This window comes from Ranitomeya imitator, chromosome 6, assembly GCF_032444005.1.
Source record: "Ranitomeya imitator isolate aRanImi1 chromosome 6, aRanImi1.pri, whole genome shotgun sequence".
Taxonomy (NCBI): Eukaryota; Metazoa; Chordata; class Amphibia; order Anura; family Dendrobatidae; genus Ranitomeya; species Ranitomeya imitator.
Genome location: NC_091287.1, coordinates 503,535,845 through 503,550,180, shown reverse-complemented (window position 1 = coordinate 503,550,180; position 14,336 = coordinate 503,535,845). Strand labels below are relative to the sequence as shown.

The 14,336-nt window shown below is 44.5% G+C and overlaps 1 protein-coding gene across 1 annotated transcript in view; it reads left to right on the top strand.

Annotated features, from left to right (window-relative positions):
- Positions 1-14,336, top strand: part of BAALC (BAALC binder of MAP3K1 and KLF4) — a 143,764-nt gene that overhangs the window by 123,054 nt on the left and 6,374 nt on the right. The window lies entirely within an intron of this gene.

Here is a 14,336-nt window from a genome sequence, read left to right as displayed (position 1 = left end):
CATAAAAAAAAAAAAATCACATACTCACCTCTCCGTCGCTCAGGACCCCGGCACTTTTACCTGCTCCTCGTGCGGCTCCGTCTTCAGCACTGACGTTCAGCAGAGGGCGTGCACTGACTACGTCACCGCGCCCTCTAACCTGAGCGTCACAGCCAGAGGACGATGAAGATGGAGCCGCACCAGATTGAGGAGCGGTAAATATCGTGCAGCGCTGTGCTCCCCCTCCCCGTATACTTACCTGCTCCTGGCGCTGTGTCCCTGCTTCTTCCTGCTTCATACATTAATGAATATGCGGCTCCACCTCTATGGGAGTGGAGCCGCATATTCATTTCTGTAATGAGCGGTACCATGTGACCGCTCAGTACTAGGGTTGAGCGAAACGGGTCGGCCATTTTCAGAAGTCGCCGACTTTTGGCAAAGTCGGGTTTCATGAAACCCGACCCGACCCCTGTGTGGGGTCGGCCATGAAGTCGGCGATCTTCTGAATCTGGAATCGGAATTCTGATACCAATTCCCGATATGTTTAAGATATCGGGAATTGGTATCGGAATTCAGATTTAAGTGTAAAATAAAGAATAAAAATAAAAAATATTGCTATACTTACCCTCTGACGCGCCCTGATACTAACCGGCAGCCTTTCTTCCTTCGAATCAGCGCTTGCAGGACCTTGCGGTGACGTCGCGGCTTGTGATTGGTCGCGCGACCACCCATGTGACCGCTCACGCGACCAATCACAAGCTGCGATGTCACCGCAAGGTCCTGCAAGCGCTGATTCTTAGGAAGGAAGGCTGCCGGAAAGAAGCAGGGCGCGTCCGAGGGTGAGTATATACCTAATAGGTAATAATAGGAATTATTATTTTTAATATTTTTATAAACCTTTTTTTTTTACTTTTTGCATGTTTCAATAGTCTCCATGGGAGACTAGAAGCTGCAGTTGTCTATTCGCCTCTGCTACACACAGGCGATGATCAAATCGATTGACAGCGGAATTTAACAAGTTAACAGCCGTGGGTGGATCGTGATTCCAACAATGGCTGTTAGAGGCACATGTCAGCTGTTCGAAATATGCAGGGAAAAATGTGGGCTCAGGGGGGGGATTCCGAAGTGGGCTTATTATTTGTCCGACGTTGGAAAGGGGATAAAGACAGTACAAATTGGTACAGCCCTGATGAAATGCAAATATAGGCAGAAATTGCGTACTTTCAACCACCTTTGGATAACAGATAACAGATAAACTTCACCGAAAATACTCCAGGGACTCAATCAGATGATAAAAACTAATGATAACAGTTTAAATTAGGCATTGGAACTGTTATCAATCTATCACCAGATATATGCAGGTCACTTCTAAACTTCTGCTGAGTATAGCCTCTGTACCTGCTCATTATGAGCTCTGCTGCAGCCCCACACTCTTGTGACTTCTTTTTTGTGTTATTCAAAGAGAAAATAAACTCCAAGCGAATGTGGCGCTAATCACCTTAGAATTTTTTGAATACATCCACTTCCAGTGAAAATAATGTTAATAAAAGTTAATTTATTTTCTCAAAAAAAAGAAAAAAATATTTTTAAAATACAGTACAACGCATTTCGGCTGCTATTTTTACAGTGCAGCCTTCATCAGGTAACAAAAAAAAAACCAAACATACAAAAGCACTATAAAGAACCTTAGTATTATTACAGCGCTATAGTTTTAAAGTAAATTTAGCCTCCAGACTCTTCTGCTTCCTGTTCAGGTCTACACAATGATCACGACCTGTAACAGTCCATTCTGGGTCATGCAAGGAAAGTAGAGTCTGGGAAGGTGTAAGTAGTATAAAATTGTTGCTTGGACTAAGAGCTATGACACTTTTACATATGCTGTCACTTGGGAGAAGAGCCAATACTAGCTATCCTAGGACTATACAGCCATATATAAAGGTTAAAACGTCGCTATGAAGAGTTGGCAACTTCAATATCTCTCTTATTGGAAACCAATAATCCATGAATAAATCTACTGGTCGCCAACAAATTTTACAGAAACAATAGGGCATGAGAGAGGGGTGACAAGCTGTGATGCAGAGAAGGAAGCATGGCTATGTGCACAGCCTTAAATATTTGGCATGTACCGTATGTGGAAACAGCAAATAAAATAATTTACTATAGCATCACTGTCCTGATTTTAGGGTATGTGCACACGTCCGGATTTCTTGCAGAAATTTCCTGAAGAAAACCGGAAATTTTCTGCAAGAAATCCGCATTTTTTTTTTGCATTTTTTTCGCGTTTTTCTTAGCATTTTGCAAGCGTAATTAGCTTGCAGAATGCTAAAGTTTTCCAAGCGATCTGTAGCATCGCTTGGAAAACTGACTGACAGGTTGGTCACACTTGTCAAACATAGTGTTTGACAAGTGTGACCAACTTTTTACTATAGATGCTGCCTATGCCGCATCTATAGTAAAAAATAGAATGTTTAAAAATAATAAAAAAAATTAAAAAAATGGTTATACTCACCCTGCAGACAGCCGATCTCCTCAGCGGCGTCCGTTCCTATAGATGGTGTGTGTGTGCAGGACCTTCGATGACGTCGCGGTCACATGAGCGGTCACGTGAGCGGTCGCGCAACCAATCACAAGACAACGACGTCATCGTAGGTCCTTCACACAGACCATCTATAGGAACAGAAGCGGCAGCGTGCAGCGCAGAGAGGCGGGAAGACACCGGGGCCATCAGAGGGTAAGTATATCACTATTTTTTATTTTAATTCTTTTTTTTTTTACTAATTATATGGTGCCCAGTCCGTGGAGGAGAGTCTCCTCTCCTCCACCCCGGGTACCAACCGCACATAATCTGCTTACTTCCCGCATGGTGTGCACAGCCCCATGCGGAAAGTAAGCAGATCAATGCACTCCTAGGTGTGCGGAATCCCCGCAATTCCGCATTTTTAATGAACATGTTGCTTTTTTTTCCGTAATGCGATTTTTTTCGCGGGAAAAAAAAGCAACATTTGCACTAGAAATGCGGAATACACTGTAATTAATAGGAGGCATATGTAAGCGGTTTTTTCGCGTTTTTATAGCGAAAAAACGCGAAAAAAACGCGAAAAATCCTGAACGTGTGCACATGGCCTTAATTTGGAAAGTGTTGTCCTTGTTTACTGCCATCTGCACTCAAGTCCTGACACCTCCCCTGAGTGAGGGGCATGCAACCTGACCCATCCATTCAGGGGTGGATTAAGGGTAGCCAGGGCCCGAGCTGTTCAGACTCTGTGGGCCCCCCGGTCATGTGACGGCGTCATGCGACGGGGTCATCATATACCTGAACCAGAATATTGCAGAAAAATAGTTGCTGAGTGAAACTCCGCTTCTCACCAATCACACATTAACAGTTCCCATCACCAGATCACACATATAACCGGCAGCTTTTGTTTTGGCCAAAAGATTTTTCAAGCCGCCACCATAACACGGTAGACACTTTTGGCCGGGCCCTACTCTATTGTAACCTATTAAATATTTGTTAAAATATGCAATACAATTTTGGTATATTTTTATTTATTTTCAATTTTTAAAATGATCAATAATATCACATACAAGGAACAAATACAACACCATGACCAGACCACATATTACCACCACATAGTGACCAAATAATAGCACATACAAGGGACAAATACCGCAACACCATGTCCAGACCACATATTACCACCACATAGTGACCAAATAATAGCACATACAAGGGACAAATACCACAACACCATGACCAGACCACATATTACCACCTGTGACCGAATAATATCACATACAAAGAACAAATACCATCGCACCATGACCAGACCACATATTACCACCACAAAGTGACCAAATAGCACATACAAGGGACAAATACCGCAACACCATGACCAGACCACATATTACCACCACATAGTGACTGAATACTACAATACTGATCAGTAATAAAAAAAAACCCACAATACTATCACCATAAGTGCCAGTATTCACAGGAGATCTGTATTAGTATGCAGTGTCTGTGTAGAGGTAATACAGTGATCACTGGTGACATTATACACAGAAGCTCTGTATATAGTATACAGTGTATAGTGTCAGTGTATAGGTAACACACTGACTTACCAGTGACGTCTCTAGGTGAAGTAATTCATCTTTCATCCAGCACATACTGCCATCACTTCATCCAGCCAGGACTCGTCTCTGCAGGAAATAACACAGTTATCTCGAGCTCCGCTTGCAGAACACATTATTTAATTTTTCCCAACTTCTACATTACACCACATGAAGAAAAAGAGCGACATAGTGTCACTCTACACAGTAACAGGACTGCCCCCCCCCATTTAAAACAGTATACTCAAAAAATAAAATAAATGCATCACTGCAGTAATAATATCCCTTAATTAGCCCCTATGGTAATAATAATATCCCCCATCCTGGCCCCGTTTATCTCATTCCTGGCTCTAGCCATATGTTCTCGTATCCTGCCCTCATGAGTATCCATCCTGCCCCATATGATCTCCCCATCCTGCCCAATCGGTCTCCATCGTATCTATGCTGCCCCATGATCCTGCACCATCTGTCTCCAATCCAGCCCATGTCTTTCATTCTGCCCCGTGTCTCTAATCATGCCCGTATCTACATTCTGCCCATGTCTCTAATCCTGCTCCATCTGTCTCCAGTTCTGCCTCCAGTGTGTCCAGCATCTCTGCCCCCAGTGTCCAGCATCTCTGCCCCAGTATCCATCATCTCTGCCCCCAAAGTGTCCAGCATCTCTGCCCCCAATGTCCAGCATCTCTGCCCCCAGTTTCCAGCATTCTGGCCCTGGTCCCGCGGATTGCCGCTCTCAATAAAAAAAACAAAAAAAACAGTTCTCACCTGAACGCGCTCCTTTGGTGAAGCTCCCTCCTCGCAGCTGAAGCGCGCACTCGCCGGCGACTGACAATGACATCAGATGCCGGCGACGTCAATAGCGTTAAACTGCCGCAGCGCCGGTAGGGGCCCGGTGAGCAGATGAGACGGGGCCCGATGCGGGCCCCCTCTGCCCACCTGGCCAATACACCAGTCAGGGCAGTAATGCCCTGATGGTGGAAGGAAATATGAGCGGTAGCCCAGGGCCCAGTGGTGTGGGGGGGCCCAGATTGACCTCATTATAATCCACCCCTGCATCTATTCGTGACCTCCACTTAATAAAACTGCTCCCAACCAGGCACATGCTCTAGTTTCCATTGTCTTGGCCAATGACGGCTACTGATGGATGAGTCTGTTCTTTACAGGGTGATATACAAGCAGAAGTATGTAGTAAAAATTGGGGGGGAGAGGAGCTTTTTTGAAGGTTATGACCTTTACTAAATCCCTAATCTTATTCACACATTTTTTATTATGCCCAACAGACCTGGCGTGGATCAATTCATATGTACTTTATCTACAAATTGCTAACTGACTAATTATTACCCACAAAACTCCAGACTGTATTTAAAGCATAAAACATAAATAAAACATAGTATATTTTTTATTTACTCCAAATGAATACTTAATGCATACTATACTTATAGAAACAGGGAAATTAAACTACATAGTTAAACTATATTGCAGCCTCGCACCCCTGATGAAGCCAGTCATGGCGAAACATGTCAGAAAGACTATGAGTTAGGCCGGGGTCACACTAGAGAGAAATATGGATGAGGGAGAGGCGCAAAACCAACGCATTGCACTCGGACCAATGTTTCTCTATGGGGCAGCTCCCATTAGCCGTATATTTCTCGGCTGTATTTTACGGGCTGAGAAAACTGCCGGAACTAGACTTCGCTCTGCAGTGTACACATCTCCTGGGTAGCAGGGCACTGGCCTAGCTGTCTGTCTCTCACAGTGTCGCACACCCGGTGCAGTCTCCAGCGTCAAGTCTGAGTCACCTCCAGTCTTGGAGGATAGCGGGGGATTGCCAGTTAGTTGTCCACCAGCGGTGGACCTGTATGCAGGGGTACTGTCTAGTCAGCCTGCGCAAACGGATAGCTCTGCCCTTACAGCGGACACAGCCCCTGACTCACCACTCAGCTTCCCCGCCCGGGCTCCGGCTCTTTTCACGCATGCAGTTCTATTTATCTTGGCTCCGCCTACTACAGTCGCATGCAAGGGTTCGTCCTGGAATGCAAAATGGGTGGCATCCCCAGCAGTTCTGGAACCGGCATGAGAAAGGTACCCCCATTCTTGTTTTTCCTCTTACAATTGTTTCATATAGAATAATGAGCCCCATATACAGTATTGCTCCATACAGAATAATGGACCCCATATAATGCTCCATTCAGTATGAGCCCCATATATTGCTCCATACCTAATGGATCCCATATAATGTTTCATACAGTATATGATGGGCCCATATAATGCTCCATACAGTATAGGATGGGTCCAAAGAGTATAATGAGCCACATATATTGCTCCATATGGGATAATGAGACCCATATATTGCTCCATATAGTATATAATAGACCCCATATAGTGCTCCATCCAGAATATTGGACCCCATATAATGCTCCATACAGCATAATGAGCCCCATATATTGCTCCATACAGTATATTGGACCCCATATAATGCTTCATACAGTATAATGGGCCACATATATTGCTCCATACAGAAGAATGAGCACCTTTTATATCTCCATACAGTACATATTAGGCCCCATATAGTGCTCTATCCAGAATACTGGATCCCATATAATGCTCCGTACAGTATAATGAGCCCCATATATTGCTCCATACAGTATATATTAGGCCCATATCTTACTCCATATTGGACCCCATATAATGCTTCATACAGTATAATGGGCCACATATATTGCTCCATACAGAATAATGAGCCCAATATATTGCTCCGTACAGTATATAATAGCCCCATATATTGGCCCATGCAGTATAATAAGCCCCATTTATTGCTCCATATTGTCTAATGGGCCCCATATAAATGCTCCATAAAGAATAATGAGCCCCATATATTGCTCCATATTGTATAGTGGGCCCCATATAAATGCTCCATACAGTGTAATGAGCCCCATATGTTGTTCCATACAGTATAATGAGCCACATATATTGCTCCATACATAACGGGTCCCATTTAATGTTCCATACAGTATATGATTGGCTCCATATATTGCTCCATACAGAATAGGCCCCATATAATGCGCCATTTATAATGGACCCCATATGATGCTCCATATATAATGGGTCTCATATGATGTTCCATATATAATGGGCCCCATATGATGCTCCATATATAATGGGCCCCATATATGACGCTCGAGTGTATAATGGGTCCCATATATGATGCTCCAGTGTATGATGGGCCCCATATATGATGCTCCAGTGTATGATGGGCCCATATATGATGCTTCAGTGTATAATGGACCCCATACAGTATATGATCCGCCAGTGTATGATATATTGGCCTATGAATCTCCAGTGCATAATGGGCCCCATATATGATGCTCCAGTGTATGATGGGCCCCATAGATGTTACTCCAGTGTATAATGGGCCCCATATATGATGCTCCAGTGTATGATTGGCCCATCCATGAAGCTCCAGTGTATAATGGGCCCCATATATGATGGTCCAGTGTATAATGAACACCATAAATGATGCTCTAGTGTATGATGTGTCCCATATATGATGCTCCAGTGTATAATGGGCCCCATATATGACGCTCCAGTGTATAAAGGGCCCGATATACGATGCTCCAGTGTACGATGGGCCCATAAATGATTCTCCAGTTTATAATGGGCCTCATATATGATGCTCCAGTGTATAATGGGCCCCATACAGTATATGATGCGCCAGTGTATGATAGGCCCCATATATGATACTCCAGTGTATGATGGGCCCATATATGATGCTCCAGTGTATAATGGGCCCCATCTTTGAAGCTCCAGTGTATAATGGGCCCCATATATGATGCTCCAGTGTATGATGGGCCAATATATGATGCTCCAGTGTATAACGGGCCCCATATATGATGCTCCAGTGTATAATGGGCCCCATATATGATGCTCGAAACATAAAAATATTAAATACTCACCTCTCGTCGGTGGCCGCTGCTCTGCTCCGGACTCCTCACCATCAGAGTCTACCGGCTCTCTGCACTGTGACTACTCAGGCAGAGGCACACAGATGTGACATGATCGCGCCCTCTGACGTGAACGTCACAGTCAGGAGACGCAGAAGGTGCCACAGTGGTGGAGCAGGGAGAGGTAAGTATTGTAAGTGCTGGGGCCCTGATCAAGCGGGGGGCCCACTCGTGGGTGTCGGCACTGGCACAGGGCCCAAATAGTGCCTCAGTGTCTCCGACAGCAAGTGGGGCCCCCGCCTGATAAAGGGCCCGACACTTGCCCGTGTGCAGAGGCCGACTCTGGTGTGGAATCTTACTCTCTCCTGTCCTCCATGTGTAGTGTGGGGCCTGTCACTCTCTCACTGTCCTCCATGTGTAGTGTGGAGTCTGTCATTCTATATCTACTTCCATGTGTAGTGCATGGTCTGTTACTCTCTCCCTGTCCTCCATGTGTAGTGCAGGGTCTGTCATTCTATACCCACCTCCATGTGTAGTGTGGGGTCTGGCTCTCTCTCCCTGTCCTCAATGTATAGTGCGGGGTCTGTTACTCTCTCCTTGTCCTCCATGTGCAGTGCGGAGTCTGTCTCTCTATACCTACCTCTATGTTCAAAAGGAGGAAAGAACCGAATTACCTCTATGTTCAAAAGGAGGAAAGAACCGAATTACCTCTATGCGTAGTGTGGGGTCTGTTATTCTCTTTCACAGTCCATGTGCAGTGCGGGGTCTGTCACTCTATACCTATCTCTATGTGTACTGTGGGGTGTATGTGTAGTGCTGGGCATGTCACTCTCTACCTGCCCCCCATGTGTAGTGCGGGGTCTGTCACTCTATGTCTACCTCCATGTGTACTGTGGGGTCTCTTAGGCTACTTTCACACTAGCGTCGTACTCGGCCCGTCGCAGTGCGTCAGGCCGACGTACCAACGCTAGCAGTGAATGTGCCGCACAACGGGGGCAGCGGATGCATTTTTCCAGCGCATCCGCTGCCCCATTGTGAGGTGCGGGGAGGTGGGGGCGGAGTTCCGGCCGCGCATGTGCGATCGTAAATGGCGGACCGTCGGTAACAAAAAAAGTTACATGTAACGTTTTTTGCAGCCGACGGTCCGCCACAACACGGCGCAACGATGGTTGCGACGTGTGGCAAAGCGTCGCAATGCGACGCTAATGCAAGTCAATGGAGAAAAACTCATCCTGCAAGCACTTTTGCAGGATGCGTTTTTTCTACAAAACGACGCATAGCGACGTGCAGTGCACGATGCTAGTGTGAAAGTAGCCTTATTCTCTACCTCAGTCCAGTGTGTTGTGCAACTGCTTTGGTTCCTCACTGCATTGACCTTTATTATTTTTTCACACTGTGGGACCTCAGAAGATAAGATGACAGTTATATCTCGGAGGGTAACTAGGTGAGTGGGGCAGAAAACAGGGTGACTCCCTGTAATAACATGTGAACTAATGTCTACTTGACTCTCCATCCTCCGTCTATGTTATGACTGAAGCGCGTTCAGTTTGTAGAATAATCCCTATACGCTACTGGAATTTCTTTTTCATGTATTACTTTGTGACTGTTTTTTACTTTTCCTGTACTAAGCAGGCATAAAAATAGCTTTTATTAATATAATATAATATAAAATTTAATCATAAATATTTTAGCCTCTAGCTGCTGTTTTTTGCATGGTACAGTCCATTCCGTTGAGCTGGGGACTCTACACCTCCCAATGACATTAGCTAGAATCAGAATTAATCTTCAGTTCTTCATTTCACACTCGCCTGAGGATGGGGTGAAAGATCTGGAGTAAAGGTACCTTCACACTGACCAACTTCACAACGATATCGCTAGCGATCCGTGGCGTTGCAGCGTCCTGGATAGCGATATCGTTGTGTTTGACACGCAGCAGCGATCTGGATCCTGTTGTGACATCGTTGGTCAGAGCAGAAAGTCCAGAACTTTATTTCGTCGCTGGATCTCCCGCAGACATCACTGAATCGGCATGTGTGACGCCGATTCAGCGATGTCTTCACTGGTAACCAGGGTAAACATCGGGTTACTAAGCGCAGGGCCGCGCATAGCAACCCGATGTTTACCCTGGTTACCAGTGTAAATGTAAAAAAACCCAAACACTTCATACTTACATTCCGGTGTCTGTCGCGTCCCTCGGCGTTCTGCTTCCCTGCACCGTCAGCGCCGGCCAGCCGTAAAGCAGATTACAGCGGTGACGTCACCGCTGTGCTTTATGGCCAGCCGGCGCTCACAGTCAGTGCAGGAAAGCACAGCGACGGGGGACAGACACCGGAATGTAAGTATGCAGTGTTTGTTTTTTTTTACATTAGCACTGGTAACCAGGGTAAACATCGGGTTACTAAGCGCGGCCCTGCGCTTAGTAACCCGATGTTTACCCTGGTTACCAGGGGACTTCGCATAGTTGGTCGCTGGAGAGCTGTCTGCGTGACAGCTCTCCAGCGACGCTGCAGCGATCGGGATCGTTGTCTAGATCGCTGCAGCGTCGCTAAATGTGAAGGTACCTTTAGACACTTTGAGCACACCAGAAAAAATATGTTAATTTATGCCTCTGATAATGCCTCTCACAAGTTTCCTAATCAACAAGAGAGGCTCCCAGACTTGTCCATTGTATGTCAGCTCCTACAAGTACACATTCCATTAGCATAATTACCCTCCCTGTTATCTGCATGTGATTATAATTCAATCCATTAGCAATAAACCATTTCAAGCAATAGAGACCTAACTGGATCAAAGTTGCGTACTCTGGGCTAATAATATTTATTAATACTGCAAATCTTCATAGTTGCCAAGATTATTAAAGGATAAACAGAAAGGAAATATAACCATGCCATGCAATGCAGCAAAAATGGTAGAAAGATTATATATTTTGTAACATGGCTGCCGGACATATAGTAGAAGAGAGATTTGTATCACAGAAGTGCATGTCCTCTGTGATGTAAAACCTGGAGTAACGCTCTAGTACACATAATACTAAGAGGGATTGATTGTACATGGGTGTAGTTCACATTGTAAAATGGGACCTGTTTATCCCACACATGGTTCTATGCATGAAGGTGTGTAGACCTCCTGGATTAGGTGGCTTTGCGTAAGGGCAAAAAGAAGCTGGACTCAAACCCAAATCAACAAAACAGCACAATTGTATGGACTTTTGCTTTATGTTTCACTTTGTGCTGGGCAAGTGCTGTATTTAAATTTTCCTGGGATTTGGTTCATGAGGACTTAAATAAACCAGCCAGACTTTTAAATAGACTTTTACATAGAAATGGTTCCTGAGATACCTCACATCACTGAAAAGTGAGTAGCATTGCTCCATACATAGCAATCAGGCCCTGTAGTGAGTCACAATCCAAAAAAGAGTCCCAGTCTTGCCTGTGCTATTCACCACTATTAGAATTTAATGAGAGGCAGTCCAATCAAAGTTTTTATCCTCTTAATATACAGCTCTGGCATAAATTAAGAGACCACTACATCAAAACCATGTCATGGCCAGGCCAATCTCCAGACCTGAGCCCCATTGAAAACCTCTGGAATGTTATCAAGAGGATGATGGATAGTCACAAGCCATCAAACAAGTAAGAACTGCCTAATTTTTTCAGAAGCAGTGTGAAAGGGAACCACCACGGTGCAGGGAGACTACCATACAAAAAATGAGGTGCAAGCAACAAAGGGTAGATTTATTGGAAGGCAAGGAATGAAGTGGATGAGGAGGATGCAAACAGGGGTATGCAATGGCAAAATATAATTTACAAGAGTTGTATTCTTTAGCTGGGCCGTCAAATAGCACGGTGCTCCAACTATTACAGGATCAATATACATCACACAAGCAAGTGCAAACAATAAATGCAGAATGATGCTACTCTACGTATAGCCTCCCTGGCCTTTACCAAGCAGGCCATACGGCTGCCGTGTTCTGTCTGTTGAAGCCTACACTAGGCCCTGACATGTGCACAAAACAGAAACATACTCACGGTGATGTTGGGGACTCAGATCCAGTCCCGGGGGGCCCCCAACAGTCCAATACGGTGGTGCGCACGGTTCTCTGCCAGCTCCGTGAAACGTAGTCTCCTTGCTTCTGGGTCCGGGAGGTGCTCCTGGAAACTGTAAATCCTTTTCTCGGTATCTTCGTGGCTTCTCAAACTAGCACAGGACAGACACCCTTGCTACGCCCGAAGAGTCTGTCCAGTTTCATGAGTCCACTCTGTCCCAGGCTGTGGGTCCTCTTTTGCAGCTACAAGCATAAAGTGTTCTGCAGCAGCTTCAGCTCACACACACTGTCCAGGCTCCACCCCTCCCCTCAGCACAGCAGCACAGTGCAGTCCATTCACACAGTCTATTGCAGGGGGGAGCAGAACATTCCAACACACCAGACAAGGGGGTGCTGTCTCTTAAAGTGGCAGCATGTTCCTTACTGTCCATAACAGCATCACCCCCTACAAAAGACTGGTGAAAAGCATGCCAAGAATCATGAAAGCTGTGATTAAAAATCATGGTTATTCCACAAAATATTGATTTCTGAACTTTTCCTGAGTTAAAACATTAGTATTGTTGTTTCTAAATGATTATGAACTCGTTTTCTTTGCATTATTTGAGTTCTGAAAGCACTGTTTTTTTTTTTAATTTTTACTATTTCTCCTTTTCAGAAAAAAAATCCTAAATTTATTGCTTGGAAATTCGGAAACGTTGTCAGTAGTTTATAGAATAAAAGAAAAATTTAAATTTTATTCAAAAATATACCTAGAAAGAGAAAAATCAGACAAACTGAACATTTTGCGGTGGTCTCTTAATTTTTGCAAGAGCTGTATTGCAGTCATCATATTATATAGCACTGTGTACTTACAAGTGCTCATTTTGCCTTTCTACCCACCTAGTTTTTCTCTTTTCTCTGCTCTATGTACAAACAGGAAGTCTCTTGTCCCTGCATTTATCATCCCCCTCTTCAAATCCTGATCCAGCTGCTTTCTAGTCCCCCTACAGGGACTTTTGCAGTGATTCATGACTTGTGCAGGAAAAATTTATCTCCTGTTTCTACATGGAGCTTAGAAGGATTCAGCTAGTCAGTTTTTAATCATGTAATGTTATAGACCTAATGGAGAAGAGAATAATTATGGGTGTAGAATGACAAAATGAGCAATTGTAAGTACACAGTGCCATATAATATGATGATTGCAATATATTAAAAGGATAAAAAATTTTAAGCGAGGAGGTGTGCTTCTTTAAATTAGTAAATACACATGACCCAGATAGTCTTCTGTCCTCCGGAGACCCACCAAATATCAGATATGGGCTTGTAAGAATGCATAAATATCAGATCCCTCTTTCACCCCCTATAAGCTGCATCTATGGTTTATTTTGTAGATGAAAGGGGATATTATGAGGTTATTGAATTCCCACAGTGCTGTGTACTTTCTGTATAGTAAAATTAATTAAAATTAGAGTTGGTGCGAATAAATTGTCAGGATATGGTCCAATGGCCAGATCAATTATCTATGGCCACTGGACGGTATCCCTGAGAATCATCTCTTACCTGATGGCATTCTCAGCTTTTGATTAGTTGGCCTAGTGCTATGTCACAGACACATTATACTGCAATGATGACGTTGTGCCAGACCAGCTAATAAAAGGAAGAGCTGCAGATGCAAGCAGACAAGAAGTGGTTCTCAGGGCTCCAATTCCATTGCCATAGATTACTGATGGATTGGGATACGAATCAATTCACAAGATCATTGAGTCAATAGTGACGTTCATTTCAGGGGCTGGTCTAGACCATGTGCACAATCACAGTGCGCTCTCTGTTGTCAGCTCAGATCTGCAGTGGTGGCGTCATAATACCTGGTGTGCAGAGAACAGCGCCACCTCCTCAAGTGGCATCACTTGTGTCTGCACGCCGGGTATCGTGCTCTGTTGCTGACTGGTTACTGCAGATGCGAGCCAACAGCAGAGCAAGGACCAGCCCATCCTGTGAAAGAACATCACTGATTAAGCTTTTTTTCATGGCGGGAGCAGGGGTTTTGGAAGTGACCACAGCCTCTTCCACCTAATGACACTTTGTTTGAGTATCCCAGCATACACTGGGATTCCCAAACAAAACTTCATCAGAAAGGGTGTGGGGAAAAAAGCAAGCTAGAATTTCAGTTAGATAGTGTGGTTAGGAAAGAATAGGGAATTTTTAATGCAAGTATATAAGAAAATAGTTTAGATTATTTTCATAATTCTGCTGCATTCTGCTGGGACCTGTGGTACATCTGA